Here is a 5,738-nt window from a genome sequence, read left to right on the forward strand (position 1 = left end):
CCCTCAAAGAACTCAAACTACACCTCCCATTTGATACTGCAATCCCATTACTGGGCATTTACCCAGAAGGAAAAAAAAAATGCATTTACCATAAGGACACTTGCACTAGACTGTTTATCACAGCTCAATTTACAATTGCTAAAATGTGGAAACAGTCAAAATACCCACCAACCCAGGAATGAATTAGCAAGCTGTGGTATATGTATACCATAAAATACTACTCAACCACTAAAAAAGATGGAGACTTTACATCTTTTGTATTAAACTGGATGAAAGTGGAACACATTATTCTTAGCAAAGTATCACAAGAATGGAGAATCAAGAATCCTATGTACTCAATTCTAATTTGAGAACAATTAGTGACCTAGCACATGGTGGGGGCTGAGGACGGGGCTGAGAACAGAGAAAGGGATGGAGTGAGGGGTTATGGGGGGGTGGTACAACTTTTGGGAGTGGAACACTATTATGGGAGGGTCTTATCTGACACAAGAAATCAATGTAACCTGGTTCCTTGTACCCTAAATGAATCCCCCCCCAAAAAATACTTACATACAAAAGTAGAACTTTGTGCTTGCTTTGGCAACACATATAATAAAATTGAAACAATACAGAGAAGATTAGCATGACTCATGTGCAAAGGTCACATGCAGTTTCTTGAGACATTTCATATTTTGCACAGTCCTTGGATGCTCTCTGAATTATTTAACAAACTATAATAGTATGAGTCAAAGCAAAATGGGCAGCACTCAATAGTGAAACTGTAATGTTCTCTAAAAAAAAATTTGTGTAAGATGATCTATTAAATGAGAATGGAGGTGAATAACACCTAGGATGTTGTGTGCAATGTGTTGTTGTCATATTTCAGAAATGACAGTGTCCACTTGGATCTCCTTCATGGAACTTAGAGAAGTAGGGTTTTTTGTCTTCCACATCAATTGGAGATGAGCATGGAGATTAAATAACAAAGATCTGCTGGTTCACAGTTTGAGTAGGAAGAGAGAATAGTAGGAGTACAGGTCTTGACATCTATTAGTTTTCTACCATTATAATGGGGGGCATTTACTTTGTTATCTAATTTAGTGAGCTAATGTATTTACAAATAAATTTTGTTGAAAACTATGAAACAGCTGAGATGACCTTGTTACTGGATGAAGAGAGTTTGGCCACCTGTCACTGTCAGCCAACATGGAGAGATGGGGATAGGTGCACCAAACTTTATTTGGCCATCAATTTTGCAGAAGATGAGAGTGGCCTCTCCAAGACTGTTCTGTTCTTCTATTTCCAAAATCACATTTTTTTACTGTTGGGGATTCATTGAGGGTACAAAGAACCAGGTTACACTAATTGCAGTTGTCAAGCAAAGTTCCTCTTATAAATGTGTTCCTCCCCCCCCAAGAGGTGTGCCAAACACTGTGACTTTCCCCTCCTTCCCTCTCTCCATTCCCCAATTCCCCACCCCTCAATATGTACTAGGTCATCAATTGTCCTCATACCAAAACTGAGTATATAGGATTCTTGCTTCTCCATTCTTGTGATGCTTCACTAAGAAGGATGTGTTCCACCTCCATTCAAATTAATACAAAAGATGTATAGTATCCATCTTATTTAGTGTCTGAATAGTATTCCATAGTATACATATACCACAGCTTGTTAATCCATTCCTGGGTTAGGGGGCATTTAGGCTGTTTTCACATTTTGGCGTGATTGTAACTTGAGCTGCAATAAACAGTCTAGTGCATGTGTCCTATGGTAAAAGGATTTTTTTTTCTTCTGGGTAGATGCCCAGTAATGGGAGGATCAAATGGGAAGTCTAGTTTGAGTTCCTTGAGGGTTCTCCATACTTCCTTCCAAAAGGTTGTATTAGTTTGCAGTCCCAGCAGCAAGTGTAAATGTTTTTTCTTTTCTCCACATCCACATCAGCATCTGTAGCTTTGAAACTTTGTGATGTGAGCCATTCTCATTGGGGTTAAATGATATCTCACAGTGGTTTAGATTTGCATTTCTCGAATAATTAGGTATGATGAACATTTTTTCATATGTTTGTTATTTTCTCATTTGTCTGTCTTCTTTATCGAAAGTTCTGTTCATCTCTCTGGCCCATTGATAGAAGGGATTGTTGGCTCTTTTTCTGTTGCTTAGTTTGAGTTTTCTGTAGATTCTAGTTATAAATCTTTTGTCCAATTCATAATATGCAAGTATCTTTTCCCATTGTAATGACTACATTTGCTTTGGTTGTTGTCCCCTTAGCTGTACAGAAGCTACTGAGTCTAATCGAAATTGCCACTGAAGTCTTGTTCATACGGTATTTTCCCAGGCTGACACCTTCGAGTGTTTTTCCAGTATTTTCTTCAAGGATTTTTATTGTTTTATGCCTTAGATTTACTTTTATCTATCTTGAATAAATTTTAGTGAGTGATGAAAGGTGAAGGTCTAGTTTCAGTCGTTTACAGTTCTCCCAGCACCATTTACTGAATAGGGATTCTTTCCTCCAGTGTATATTCTTGTTTGCTTTATCAAAGATTAGGTTGCTGTAAGATGTTAGTTTCATTTCCTGGTATTCTATTTGGTTCCAAATGTCTACATCTCTATTTTTGTGCCAGTACTATGCTGTTTTGATCACCATGTCATTGTAGTACAGCCTAATATATGGTAGGCTGATTCCCCCAGCTTTGTTTTTATTACTAAGGATGGCTTTAAGTAGACAGGGTTTTTTCCTGGCTACCTAAAAAAACAAAGAATTATTTTTTTCAAGCCTTGGAAGTATGATGCTTGTATTTTAATGGGGATTGTATTAAATCTGTAGATTGCTTTGGGAAGTATAGATATTTTAACGATGTTGATTATTCCCAGCCATGAGCATGGAATGTTCTTCCATTTGTTAATACCCTCTGCTATTTCTTTTCTTATGGTTTCATAATTTTCTTTATAGTGATCCTTCACCTCTTTTCTGAGGCATATTCCTAGGTGTTTTATTTTCTTTGAAACTACTGTGAGGGGAAGTGTGTCCATGATTGTCTTCTCATCCTGGCTACTATTATTGATGTATATAAAGGCTACTGATTTGTGGAGATTAATTTTATATCCTGAGAACTTACTGTATTTTTTTTATTAAATCATAGCTGTGTACATTAATGTGATCATGGTGCACCATACAATAGTTTCATAGACCGTTTGACACATTTTCATCACACTGGTTAACATAGCCTTCCTGGCATTTTCTTATTTATTGTGCTAAGACATTTACATTCCACATTTACTAAGTTTCACATATACCCTTGTAAGATGCACCGCAGGTTATGCCTGCGGTAGGATTATACCTTACTGTATTTTTTGATCACTTCCAGGAGTCTTGTGATCGACTCTTTGGGGTTCTCTAAGTATAAGATCATATCATCGGCAAAGAGGGAGAGTTTGACCTACTCTTCCCCCATTTGTATGTCCTTTATTTCCTTCTCTTGCCTGATTGTGTTGGCTAGAACTTCCAGCACTATGTTGAATTAGTAGTGGCAATAGAGGACAACCTTTTCTGGTTCCAGTTCTAAGTGGAAAAGCTTTCAGTTTTGCTCTATTTAGTATAATACTAGCTGTGGGTTTATCGTAGATAGCTTTGAACAGTTTAAGAAATTTGCCACCTATACCTGTATTCTTTAGTGTTCTAATTACAAAAGGATGCTGGGGTTTATCAAATGCTTTTTCTGCATGTATTGAGAGGATAGGGTCTTCATTTTTCCTTCTTTTGATATGGTATATTCCAAAATCACAGTTTTATACATAAAAGTTAAAAGAAAGAATCATACTGACCCTTATATTAAACAGCAGTAATTAATATTTATTTTAAATAACAAAAATCACCATAACCCATGATCTGTAACAAACAATAATTGACATAATCCACGATCCATATGACATTTCAATTCAGAAATTAATCTCCTTAATCCATTGCCTTAAGCTATTTAAGATATGCAATTTTAGGTTAAAACCATATTTACAAAACAACAAGGATGGAAGACATGAGGCAAAGGTCACATAGGACATAACAGTCATCTAAGCCCTAGCCTGACTAACTCCATCTTATTCTCACTACACATTCTGTCAACCTGATTTATAAGCCACAGGGTAGAAAACAACCAATAACCAAAAAAGTAGGACTTAATAAATATGTACTGGAAAATTCAACATTGGAATATTACAAACTATGGGGCGGACCCTTAGCTCAGTGGGTAGGGTGCTGGCTACATACACCAAGACTGACCAGTTGGAACCCTCCCATGGCAGCTAAAATAACAATGACAACTGCAACAGCAACAACAACAAAAATAGACAGGCATTGTGGTGGGAAATTGTAGTCCCGGCTACTTGGAATGCTGAGGCAAGAGATTTGCTTAAGCCCAATAGCTTGAGGTTGCTGTGAGCTGTGACACCACACACTCTACTCATTATGACAGAGTGAGACACTGTTTCAAAGAAAACAAATATTTTGACCTGTGAGGTGCTCAGAATAGATCCTTTTCTATTTAATTCCTGAGCTTGATGAACAGAATTGTTAAGTAAATAATCTTTATTCCTTTGCCCATTTAACAAATAACTATCAAGTGTCTTTTAGGTAGTAAGCATTTTTCTAATGTTATAGAAGACAAATATTTACAAAAATACTATCACAAACTAGTTTTTGTTTTTGTTTTTCTTTTTTTTTTTTTTGAGACAGACTTTCATATGTCACCCTGGGTAGAGTGCTGTGGCGTCACAGCTCACAGTAACCTCCAATTCTTGGGCTTAAGTGATTCTCTTGCCTCAGCCTCCCACGAAGCTGGGAGTACAGGTGCCCACCACAATGCCTGGCTATTTTTTCTTTTTTTTTTTGCAGTTGTAACTGTTATTTAGCTTGCCCTGGCCAGGTTTGAACCCATCAGCCTCTGTGCTGTGGTACTGAGTCACAAGCTAGTTATTATCACTGTCGTTTTAATTATTTACTACTTTCTTCAATGTTTACTGTGTGCCACTTGGCCTCTGCAAGCACATGCTTATATTGTTTCTTATGTATTTATTATGTTATGTTATGCCAGCCACATTTAGTCCATGCAAAGAAATTAAAGCTTTAAGAAATGAATGAGATATAAGGTAAGCAGGCAGAGTGAACAACAGTCTTCCAGAGAAAGAGGCAAAATAATGATGCTTCTAGAAAAAACATCTAACCAGATTACATAATTGTCAGAAGGAAGAGCAAGTGCAAAATCTGATGTTCATAAGAAGCCTTTTCAGGACATCTGAGACATTCAGTTTTACAGGGAATGAGATGAAAACCTGGCTCAGGAGGGAGGAGACAAGATGGCTGACTGAAGCCAGCTTTCCACAGAGGCTCCCATCCAGAAGGAGATTTAAAGACAAAAATTTAGCAAGTAACCTGGTGGATTTGAGCTGCACTAAGAGAGAAGGTTGAAGAACGCATGTCAACCCTGCTGAGGTGAGCTGCAACCACAAGGATACAAACAAAAGGTAAAAAATCCATCACCAAGCGGATGGGAGTTCCCTCCCCCGTAAGAACAGCTCGGAGTGCCCCACAAACAATCAGGCAGAGTTCAAAGATCCTCCTACTACACTCCACAGAAGAGACCCTCTAAAAACTGGACCTACCTCCCCTACTAGGGTGCCATGGCATTCTCCTGCCAGGCATAATACTGTATAAAACTGTATATATTCTGTACCTGCAACTCTGAGCTCAAAGAACTCCCCTCCACTCC

General features: G+C 37.8%; 1 non-coding gene across 1 annotated transcript; it reads left to right on the plus strand.

Annotated features, from left to right (window-relative positions):
* Positions 1 to 567: 567 nt before the first annotated feature.
* On the plus strand, positions 568 to 674 carry LOC128579389 (U6 spliceosomal RNA). Its single transcript, XR_008378136.1, has one exon. It is a non-coding gene; the product is annotated as a U6 spliceosomal RNA (small nuclear RNA).
* The last annotated feature ends 5,064 nt before the right edge of the window (positions 675 to 5,738 follow it).

The sequence above is a fragment of the Nycticebus coucang genome, unplaced genomic scaffold (assembly GCF_027406575.1).
Source record: "Nycticebus coucang isolate mNycCou1 unplaced genomic scaffold, mNycCou1.pri scaffold_49, whole genome shotgun sequence".
Lineage (NCBI taxonomy): Eukaryota > Metazoa > Chordata > Mammalia > Primates > Lorisidae > Nycticebus > Nycticebus coucang.